Here is a 12803-nt window from a genome sequence, read left to right on the forward strand (position 1 = left end):
ATCGTGTATCCAGTGTTGCCTCATGTGTCCAGTAGTGTGTCATCTATATCCTGCCCTGTATATTCTGCATCCAGTGGTATATCATCTATACAGGAGGAGGAGGAGGCATCCATCAGTCTCAGGAGACTATGGAGTTACGCTCTGATGTCGGGCTGGTCTGGAGTGGCCTCACCAGGGCGCAAAGCCAGGGTAGGTTGATTCGGGGGAGAAGCTGTTACCCATGCAGCAGGTCCCCCCCCTCTCCACGGCGCTGAAAATCTATACACAGGTGTGTATAATCTGTATATAAGGCTAAATCATGTATTTCCACCCGTTTGTTCGTCATAATAAAATAATATATATAAAATGAGTGTGAAAAAAAAGAAGCAGATAAACCTGACCTTAACTGAACCTGTCTAGACCAGAGTCAGTAATGAGACGAGGGCCCACCAGGTGGAGAACCTCGTGACCTTTGACCTTGATTAAGCAGGTCACCACCGCCTCCAGGTTCACTATCATTTACGAGTAAAAAAAGTAGTATCTTATCCGTGAAATAATAGTTCAAATGCTTTAAAAAAAGATAAGAAAATTGTATAATAGGATTCCCCCATCCGGACCTATTTACCATCGTGGTGATTGGGGGATCGAATCATACATTGGGCACCATTTCTTTCCCCTCCCCCCCCGTCACATCTCCAATCCTTATCCTGACCTCTTCCTGACCTATCAGAAAGGGGTCAGGATAAGGATCATCAGGAAGCACCCCTTATTCTGACCTATCTCCTGATAGTTCCTTTTCCCTCCTTTCCCAGTGGTAAAGCCATGTCCTGACTCGACATCCTCGCTACCATCCTATCAGAAGCTCTCTTGTCTTGTAGAATAGGTTATCATTTCAGCTATATTAGTATTCACACAGCCCGTCGCATTTGCCGCGATATCATCTACACAAGTGGCCCGCTGGACGATCGCTGCCTTCAGACTGCAACTCAGCAAATCCACTAATGCACCGGCCACGTTCTTTTGTTAAAAAAAAGAAGTATTCCGAGTGGTATTGTACATCCCAAACGCAGCATTTCAACTTTTTTTATTGACCTCTGACTTTTCTCTCTCTCTCTCTTTCTCTCTCTAACTAGAAACTGCGGAATCCCATTTGAATAATTCATTGAGCGCACAGTAACGAGCTGGGAGCATCAGGGTAGGACCGAGCAAGTCAACACAGGAGACGCCCTATACCTCCTTATCCGCTGTGGGGGGCGCGGACGGACGCAGACAACTAGACACGAACAAAGGACACAATGCAAAAAAGGAAAAATATATATATATATATATATAAAATGCTGAATGAACGTCTTGTTTCTTTTAATGTGTGGAACGGAATCCGGAGTCGTGTTTTTCTTCTCCTCCTGATGTGAGAGGTGGATTTAACCCTTAGGAGATGTAGTGTCAAGTATTTTATGTTAAGTAGTTACAACAAAAGGCAGCAGAGGTAAGGTGTTGCATTGTGTGGTGTTGCCACGGTGTTATACAGTGCAGGAGGCCTTTTTTTGCATGGGGCTGGTGTTGCATGGGGGCTTAATCCTCAACTGTGCTACTGTTGCACTGTGTTCGTCTTGCAAGGTGGTGTTGCGTTAGTGTTTATGTTGCGTGGTGCAGGGGAGAGGTCCTCAGCAGCTGACTAAGACAGACCGACACGATAAAGGAACATCAAAATGTAAAACTAAATTAGCCCTGAATACTAATGACTTTAACTTTGCCAAAAAAAAATCGAGTTTTGCGACGAATTTACTTTTCCAGTCATAATTATTCTCTTGTTTTCACACTTTAACTGAAGCAATGGCACGGTTCTTCGTCACGGGCACACCACTCAAGTAACGCCATTATAGTAACGCCATTCAAGTAACACCTCTCAAGTAACGCCATTCAAGAAACGGCACTAAAGTAACGCCACTCAGGTAGCGTCGCGCGGGACAACACCGGAAGGGCAGCATTAGTAATGGAGCATTTCTGAAGCTTGGAAGATATTAGAGAGAAAGAAAACGACCTGTGAATGCTACATTTGCGAACAACAAGCCAATTACAGATATACTGACAGGGAAAAAGAGGGAATATTTATGGGACAATTTTTGGTCTTAGATAACGCATACGAGCGAAAAGAGACGTTCTTCGTAGGAGAACAGATTGCATGATGAGCCGCATAACAGTAATGCAGATGGAACTACAAAGAGGTTGAATTACAAGTAACAGTGGCAGAAGGACAACCACACGTTATCGCGATAGCGAAGATGAAAGTGATTCGTGTTATAGAACACACAATCTTCCCACGATATTGAGTAATAAGATAACATAGGGGAAACAGAAAGGAGGAGGCAGTGTAGCTTTGTTGCTACCCAGAAGTTTTGTAGAAGTTAAAATTATCAGATGAATCTGACTGGCAAGAATACATACTAGGAAAGGAAGGTATTTATCAAAGGAAAGCACCAAGCCATTACGACTACAGCACAATGGGCCAGGAAAAGGATTGGGAATGGGACAGGATTGGGGAAAAGGAATAGTGCCCAAACACTTGTGGACGGTCCAGGATTGAACACCAACCTGCAGCAAGCAAGACCGTCGCTCTACCGTCCAGCCCAAGTGATTGGGGCGTACATACTAGAAACACCAACAGTGAAAAAGACGCAAAAACAAAGGGCGCGGTGATTTATAATTCACCGAACAATAAAAGACCCGGGGGGCTAGAAAACAACAAAAGCAACGGCAAACATTTAATGATAAGGTAAAAAAAAGCAACCACAGTGGCAAAGGAAACAATAGTCACAATCCTACCACTAGGGATATTAACCACTGGGAAAGATAAGATAAACGTAAGACCCCTACGGGGGTAATATGCGACATGGAGAGCAAAGCTGTTAAACTGACAGGCTCGGAACGCCCCTCCGAGTGGCTGTTCGCTTTATTCCATAATTAATGCCACCTTTATAGAGCTAATGCAGGTCCGGTTGCATTGATAATTATGTCCCCCGTGTGTAAAACCTTTGATTTATTATTAATAATAATACTGGTAATTCAATAGTATTGAGTTGAGGTTGAGAGGCGGGACCAAAGAGCCAGAGCTCAACCCCCGCAAGCACAACTAGGTGAGTACAACTAGGTGAGTACACACACACACACACAAACATTATTACCACTAACACAGTGTGTTAGTGGTAATAACACATTGTGTTATTACCACTAACACACACACACAGCATTGATAACTATCTATATCTTTCTAGTCTATCTATATAGTCTATCTATATAACTATCTATATAGTCTTCCTATAGAAAGACATATCTACTATGTCTTTCCACAGAACAGTATCCTTTAGGGTATTGGGACAGTTACTGCATGAATTAAATGCATTTATTACAAAGCACCTAAAGAAAGATATCAACTGTTATCATGTAGCTGTCAACATGAGCCTTACTTCCAGACATTTTGCACATCTGCAATTCGAGAAGTTTTTAAATGCACAAATGGCAAAGAATCATATAGATAACAGCAGACTTTTTGGTTATATTTGTGTATATATTAACGAGGGAAGAATTTTTTTCCACCCTAGTAACACCACTTTGGGGGGAAACAGCATTAAGATGTTCTGCTGTTGCAATGTTTATGCAATTAGATATCGAATTAAACTGTATATATCTACATTATACATATAATACAAAGGCTTATAAGCCGCATGAAGGAATAATTAACCGCATCTCGCTGGTAAAAGATTGATAACCACTTAAAACAAACAATTATTCTCAAAAATTCGGTCTCTGCCAGATATGTATTTTTAATAAACAAATGAACAAATCCACAAGGGCCTCTCGGACGGAAGTTCGAATCCTCGTCACGGCCCTTGTGCATTTGTTCATTTGATGCATCACGTTTGTGTGATTTCTGTATTTAATAGATGGACTGTTGTAGCTAACTTTGATATGGCTCTCTGTAATATCTTCTTTTAATGTTTTAAGTGAAGTAAGTCTTCTTACGTGGTCTTCTTTGTACTTCTTAACTGCTTCTAAGCTGAAAACTACTTTCTAAGTTTCCAATAGACTCGTTTGCCAATCCGTTCTTTTGTTTAGATAGTACTTGTTGTAACTATGTTCACCATAGTACAAATATTGTCATACTAAGGAGTTAGATAGTAGAATTTTGTACAATTTACTTTCATTGTCCGAAAAATGAAGCTAAAAACAAACTTATATATTCCTAGGCCTTGTATAGCACACATATGGACTATATTAGGCGTCAGATAGCTTGTTTTAGGCCTAGAAAAGTTAGGTTAGTTTAGCTTGTCTTTGCAACATAAGTAGACAATCGTTTTCCGGGTTCTCCGAATTCAATAGTACTGATTTCTACTTTCTTACGGCGTTGTATGTCGGTATGTGTACTATGGTCCTCATCCTTTCCACAAGTACTCCCAAAACAGGAGGATGAACAGCGTTAGCACTTCTTGTTCCCATCTTTATCCTTTCAATTCAATTTACTCCAATTGTAAATAGGCTGTTCATGTCCACTTTTTCATAGAGCAAATCCACAAGGGCCGTGACGAGGATTCGAACCTGCGTCCGGGAGCATCCCAGACATTGCCTTAATCGACTGAGCTACGAGGCCCTTGTGGATTTGTTCATTTGATGCATCACGTTAGTGTGATCTCTGTGTGCAATTTTTCATAGGTTTCGGAATCATATACGTTGTGATCAAGTCTCCTCTGGTTCATCCCTTCTCCAGAAAGTTAGGTTCAGTTTCTTCAGCCTCTCATCATAACTCTGCTCCTATATCATAGTCTCGAATGTTTGTATTCAAATTTATAAACAATATTCTTACAATGGGCAAATTCTTTTATGCTGCTGACGTAATATAATATATTTGTGAATCCGATGAAAAGATGTATTTTATATTCACCCGATAGTCAGTCTCTTATGTGTTTGTGTACAAGTTCCAATTTGTTCTCCAGGTGTATTTGTTTCTTTGAACTGGAACCTTTCAAAGTGTTTGTTCAGTATGTGTTCCTGGTGTGTGTGTGTGTGTGTGTGTGTGCAGCCTCCACCACATGGGATGTGGTGGAGGCTGACTCCATACACAGTTTCAAGTGTAGATAGTGTGTGTGTGTGTGTTGCAGTGTGCCTGAGTCAGAAGCATCTACGGTGTGATACAAGTTGAACTCTTCCTCTTGGTAATGTTTGCACGGTTGATCAGCGTTAAACTGTGCAATATGTGCAACTCATATACCGGAGCGGCGCTTCGTAGGGGAACTTTGTTCAATCTTACCAAGCTTATGACTGGAAGTGTGTGTTGGGTTTACAGGTGCACAGATGTTTGTTTGGTGTACAGTGCTCTTCTGTGCAGGTGTAGACCAGCACAAAGTTAGCTAAAAACAATCGATAAACGTTCAGAGATTTATACAAATCAATATTAATTAAAAGATAAATTAAACAAAGTCCAAACCTAATAAAAAATAAAGAATACAAAATAATTATTGCCAAAATCCCCGAGCATACATGAACAAAGTGAGGGAAGTGGCTATAGAACAATCGAATCGAGGACTCTTGACGTGTTCAAATCGGGTCTCATTCTGGCAAGGTGAATAAATTCCTTATCTTGAGGTTATCTTGAGATGATTTCGGGGCTTTTTAGTGTCCCCGCGGCCCGGTCCTCGACCAGGCCTCCACCCCTAGGAAGCAGCCCGTGGCAGCTGACTAACACCCAGGTACCTATTTTACTGCTAGGTAACAGGGGCATAGGGTGAAAGAAACTCTGCCCATTGTTTCTCGCCGGCGCCTGGGATCGAACCCAGGACCACAGGATCACAAGTCCAGCGTGCTGTCCGCTCGGCCGACCGGCTCCCTTTCCTTTGCGTTAAGATTTAATCTAAAATATCTGGAAGTCACTAATAGTGAAATCGATGTGAGAAGCTTTGCAATAATTGCGGTTTACAGAGGTTTACAGAGTTTACAGTGGGGGGTGGGGTTAAACCTGTGCAATGGGAAGTGCAAACATGTTCACAGGGTTTGTGGCACCGTGAGGGATTCCCTACGTCTCGAACATAACACCTCGAACATATGAAATACACAAAATCTATCTAAGATTTAAGAATCATTAGTCGTTTGGGGTTGAAATAGTTTACAATAATTTGGTTATTGATAAACTCAAATTAAAAGGAAAATTTGTAGATAAGAAGAACTCAAAATGTTAAGAAGTTCTTTTCGAATACATTGCAGAACCCAAATGAGAAAGTTTTATATAAAAAAAAACATATTTAGGGAGTGTGAGAACTTTAACAAAAATCTAAACATTTTATGTTTACTACTTTTCCCAAAAATAATATGAAATATTTTGCTTGGAAAAACACTACAAAAAGTAGCTCAAGAAATTTAACTCAACACCAAATAATCTAGAGTTACAGCAGGGATTGAAAGAACTTTTTATTAAGTCGTATTTAACATATAGTTCAGGTCAGTTAACCTGAAGTAAGAATTTCAGGTAAAATTCACTTGAATACTGTGAACCCAGAGACGAGATTGTGGGTGTACGATAAACAGAAAAAAATAAATTGATCAGTTTTATTAATGATTATTGAGTCAAGAAATTACATTTTGAAATGAACTTTAATATCATTAGAAAAAACTTAAGTTTGAATGTTTAGATTTAAAATTTAAACTAAACACATACGAATTTCAGCGACAATTTTATATATATATATATATATATATATATATATATATATATATATATATATATATTGTGACGATAATCTCCTTCAAGAGATTGAGCCTGCTCTTCCCTCCAAAATTACGTCTTCACAATTATATAAAAAGACTATGGAAGAAATGTCCAACAACGACAACAACACCAGCACCAGCAAGGCTTGCCAGGGTGAGCAGAAACGTATGCAGCCCGCCACCTGTTCGGACCCAAATCACCAAACTACCCGTTGATCGCTACGGCTCCGCTGATTGGTCGCCGGTCTGGCTGCACCTGCACTCGCCCCCCAATACTACCCGATGTCTGGGGTCGCCCCAACATCAGTCTTCAGAATGTTCCGTGCTTTCGTAGCCAGCACACCTCCCAGCTAGACTCTAGCGTGTACTGAGAGAGGTGGTGGCTTTAAGCCAATATTCCAGCACCTCCCACTTACCTTTGTGTTGCACTTCTTGTTATTTTGCCTTAACGTAACTTTTCATTGTGTCATTTAAGTATTCTTATTATTTTGATTGATTGATTTTATTATACATATTTGTTTGTGCATTATTTTCATGTTTTGATTTATTTAACGTAATTAAAATTTCATTGTTAAAGTTTACTTGTGTTTTGTGTGTCTTCTCCTTACCTTACCACAGACGAAGTTCCAGTTTTTCTATTTTTTTTATAACTATGTGACGAGGCCATACCCCTAGCCTTAAACAGCCGAACACCAACGCGTTACCGTCACAAGTTTTATGGGGGCCTGTCCTAGGAGCCTCACTCAGGTACTGGTGCCAAGTGGTAATTTATGGTAAGCGTATTTAACTCTGTTAACGTAGCTTTACTATTTTTCATTCAATTTCATTTTTTATAAGGTGCGGTGTATTGTGCATTACGAGAGTAACATATAGTGAAGGTGAGACAACTTTGGATTACGTGGTGACTGTAGGCCTCAGTCATACTCTTAATTGGTCATCTCTCCCTCCATGTTATTACTCGTATTTACCATCTATGTCCCTTGAATATTTCTCATTCTGACAGATCATCATATTGGTACCCTGGTACTGTGGTCTGCCCCGGGTCAAGAGTACCCAATCTTCTGCAATCTGACTGTAGGAGGACAAAGAGGGCCATAGTTCCTCTAGCTCGAACTTTAGTTGCTGAATTGGGACCTCAGCAGCAGTTCTCGTCACCAGTTGACACCTCGCACCCCTACACGTCAGTCAGAGATGATGATACATACAACGGTAGGGAATTAGCTTATTTTTTCAGAGCACAAAAGTTCGCTAATTCTGTAAGTATCATATTAAATTCAGTAGGAAAAACTTGCTTTATGTCCTATAGAGACTTGGCAAGGTATGCCTACATCCTTGGACTACCAATTTTACTTTTGAAGCATTTAACTGTTTCATTTGTTTTCGAAACTTTGTTTCATTTGTTAGTAGGATTTTCTTGCCCTTATTCTCTTACATGAGTACCGGGTACAAGATTTCCTGCGCCCTTGATTTAATTTAATCATTTAATATCTTTCACTTAACGTTAATTGTTAAAGATCACACAGGATAGGTACCAGTTGCCACGTTGTCCTGTTTCTGACATTTCATTATTGAACATTCGTGTACCTTTATTTGCTAATTTCACCATGTTTCGTCTCCAAACTTTCCGTGCAAATCCAGCAGGTGAAATAGGGACTTTAAGTCGTGCCAAGAGGACTGAACTACAAACTCTTGCACATGAGTATCAACTAGAAGTTCCCTACCAAGCCAACAAAAATGACCTACACAACCTGTTGCTGGATTACTATTTAGAGCAAGGTAAGATAGACTCTGAAACTCATGAAACTTACTATATTGCAGATAAAACTGATTTGGCAACGCTGAAACTCAAACTAGAGCTGGCCAAGATTGAACGTGAGCAGCAAAGGGAAGCCCGCGAACAGCAAAGGGAAGCAGCTGACATACGAAGGGAAGAGATCGCCCTCAAGGAACGTGAGTTTGCAATGCTCCGTGAACGTGAACGCTTACAGCTTGAAACCAAACAACGCGAGTTGGAAATACAACGCGAACATGACAAGCAACAAGCGACTCTGGCTCTTGAGTGTCGTCAACGGGAATACACGTTGGAAACTTCACACCTCGCTCAACGCCAGCAAGCTACTGCCAATCTTCCCGTCAGTTTTAATATATCACATGCAAGTAAGTTAATGCCATCCTTTGTAGAAGCAGAAGTTGATGTGTTCTTTACCACCTTTGAAACCCTTGCTAATCAACTCAGTTGGCCTGTCGACCAATGGGCAACACTTCTCAGAGTCCATCTTACAGGTAGAGCTGCAGTCACACTCAGTACTTTGGCGTCTGAGAATGACTACTACACTTTGAAACAAGCAGTGTTGGACGCCTACCTCCTCTCTACTGAAAGTTATAGAAGGAAATTCCGTGACCACCTGAAGGCAAGTACCACTACCTTCCTCGAGTTTGCTAACACGAAACGGAGGTATTTCATGAAATGGCTAGAAGCAGCACATGTCTCTACTTTTACAGAACTCGTCAACCTGATGCTTGTTGAAGAATTCTTGAGACGTGTGCCGCCTCCTGTCCGCCTCTACTTAGCAGATAAAGAAGAAACCGACTACCTGAAGTGTGCTAAGTCGGCTGACACTTACAGCCTCATCCACCGGCTGACACCCGAACCATCCTCCAGTAAGAAGTCGTGGTACAGTTACGAGAAGGTGAGCCCCGATCAAGCTGGTTCACAACTGTACTGCAAGTATTGTAGACTCTATGGACATACCATAGACAAGTGTGGTAAGTCTCAATACAAGGGAACCACTGACCAACAACGACCCAAACCAACTCCTCCTAAGTCCGGTAAGCCTGTGATGAATGTTGGTGTTGATGTTAATGATCTTTCTCTTTTCAGTAACCACCTGTATACTGGAACTGTCTCTGCCAACGGTTCAAATCCGGAGGGACGTTTCAAATTGAAGATCTTGAGGGACACAGCGGCTCTACAATCGATCATCTTGAAGTCGGCTGTGCCCAACATAGTCTACACCGGGGAAACGGTCTTCATCACTGACCTCACTGCTACTACTCCATACCCTCTCGCCAGAGTCCACCTGGATTGTCCCTACGTGAACGGGGAAGTCCAAGTCGCCGTCAGGGAAAAGCCTTTTCCCATGCCTGGAGTGCAACTTCTCCTAGGCAACGACTTGGCAGAAGACCTGCAACCGACCAACCTGATCGTCATGGACAAACCCCAGGTGTGTAACTCTGTGCCCAGAAACCCTATTCTTGAGTATGTTCCAGCAGAGGTTCAAGAGAGTGATGATGTTTCTCCTCCGGTTCTCGTGACCACCCGTGCACAAGCCGCACGTCCACAGCCAGCTGACTCTACTGCTACCGCTGTCCCTCAAGACCCTCAGAAACTACCCCCGCATCTGACCAAGTTGGAGTTCCGTAAGTTGCAGAGGGAAGATCTTACTTTAACACCATTGTTTTTCCAGGCTGAGACTCAACCCGACAGTATTCCTGGGTTCTTCCTAGAGAACGACTTGCTCTACCGCAGATATAGACCCAGTAAACTGAAGGAGGAGGACGATTGGGCCAACACCGAACAACTTGTGATTCCCACCAGCCTGCGGCCCACTATTCTACACCTGGCCCATGGAGCATTCTCCCACTACGGCTTCAACAAGACTTACCATGGGATTCGTCAAGACTACTACTGGCCAGGTATGGTAAACAACGTCAAACAGTACGTAAAACAGTGTCATACATGTCAGATGGCAGGCAAACCGAACGTCTCCATTCCCAGAGCACCACTGATTCCCATACAGGTGCCTGCGGAACCTTTCCACAGACTCATAATAGACTGTGTTGGTCCTTTACCTCGGACCAGTTCAGGTAACGCCTACATCCTAACCATCCTGTGTCCTACCACCAGATTTCCCATAGCAGTTCCAGTGAAGAACATCACGGCTGCTACGGTTATCAAACATCTACTGAAGATCTTCACTCAATACGGATTTCCCAGGGAGATTCAAAGTGACTGTGGCACCAACTTCACCAGTGATCTCTTCAAAAGGACACTGGAGGAGTTCAACATCAAACAGGTATTGTCCAGCCCCTATCATCCTGCTTCACAGGGTTCTCTTGAACGTAGTCATCAGACCATCAAAGCACTCTTGAAAAAGTTTTGTAGTGAAACCTCAAAGGATTGGGATAAGCAGATTGACCTAATAATGTGTATTTTCAGAAGTCTCCCCAATGAGTCCCTAGGAGTATCTCCTTATGAGATGCTCTACGGCCGTAAGTGCCGTACTCCCCTTAAGGCTTTCAAAGACTCTCTCAGAGATGCCACCTTCAGTGAGCATCAGAATGTGCCCCAGTTTCTTCAAAACCTTCAACACATTCTAGAGAGAGTCCACCGCTTTGCCCATGATAATCTATTGAAAGCCCAGGTGAGAATGAAGACTCATTACGACCAGACCAGCAAAGTAAGAAAATTCAAGCCGGGAGACTTCGTCCTTGCTTATTTCCCTATCCCAGGTTCACCTTTACAAAACAGATTTTCAGGACCCTACTGCGTCAAAGAGTGCAGGAATAATAATAATTATGTGATAGAGACTCCAGATAGGCGGCGGAAGACCCAGCTGTGCCACGTCAACCTCCTGAAGCAATATAATGGTACTCCTCCCACTGTCTTGATTAATTGTTCTACCTTCACAGAACCCTACATCCACAGTGAGACCATCCCGGCTTCTTCTCCCGAAAGCACTGACAAGGAGTCGGCGCTTTCTAATTCCAAAATCCTTAATGATCTTCCCAAATGCTTTCAGGATAATACTCGTGCTCCTATGCCCTCTTCTAATTCCACTCTCACCTCGTCAGATAAGCCCTACATCCTCCATGTCGACGCCAATGGTACCGACGATGGTGGTGTCGTGATGCAGCAACGAGGCGAGAAGAATACACCTGTCAGCGACTACTGCTACAAGGAACGACGGAACAATTGGCAAGGAGCTACTCTTCCTCATCCTGAAGCTTCAGCACTTCACTCCACACCTGAAAAGTGCTCGGTCCACCATCAATACGGACCACACCACCCTACACCTCCTGCAGCACGCCCACTTCTCATCTCAACGTCTTCTACTATGGGCTTGTTAACTGCAGAATTTCAACCTGGAGACACGCTATACCAAGAGTCTGACAACATCTTAGCCCATGACCTCTCCAGAGTTTATGAAGTAGAAGCGACTCCATCCATTACTCCACCACATAACGACGTACTTCTTCCAGAACCGCAGGCTTCGGGGGAGAGTTGTGACGATAATCTCCTTCAAGAGATTGAGCCTGCTCTTCCCTCCAAAATTACGTCTTCACAATTATATAAAAAGACTATGGAAGAAATGTCCAACAACGACAACAACACCAGCACCAGCAAGGCTTGCCAGGGTGAGCAGAAACGTATGCAGCCCGCCACCTGTTCGGACCCAAATCACCAAACTACCCGTTGATCGCTACGGCTCCGCTGATTGGTCGCCGGTCTGGCTGCACCTGCACTCGCCCCCCAATACTACCCGATGTCTGGGGTCGCCCCAACATCAGTCTTCAGAATGTTCCGTGCTTTCGTAGCCAGCACACCTCCCAGCTAGACTCTAGCGTGTACTGAGAGAGGTGGTGGCTTTAAGCCAATATTCCAGCACCTCCCACTTACCTTTGTGTTGCACTTCTTGTTATTTTGCCTTAACGTAACTTTTCATTGTGTCATTTAAGTATTCTTATTATTTTGATTGATTGATTTTATTATACATATTTGTTTGTGCATTATTTTCATGTTTTGATTTATTTAACGTAATTAAAATTTCATTGTTAAAGTTTACTTGTGTTTTGTGTGTCTTCTCCTTACCTTACCACAGACGAAGTTCCAGTTTTTCTATTTTTTTTTATAACTATGTGACGAGGCCATACCCCTAGCCTTAAACAGCCGAACACCAACGCGTTACCGTCACAATATATATATATATATATATATATATATATATATATGTCGTACCTAGTAGCCAGAATGCACTTCTCAGCCTACTATGCAAGGCCCGATTTGCCTA

The sequence above is a fragment of the Procambarus clarkii genome, chromosome 33 (assembly GCF_040958095.1).
Source record: "Procambarus clarkii isolate CNS0578487 chromosome 33, FALCON_Pclarkii_2.0, whole genome shotgun sequence".
NCBI lineage: Eukaryota > Metazoa > Arthropoda > Malacostraca > Decapoda > Cambaridae > Procambarus > Procambarus clarkii.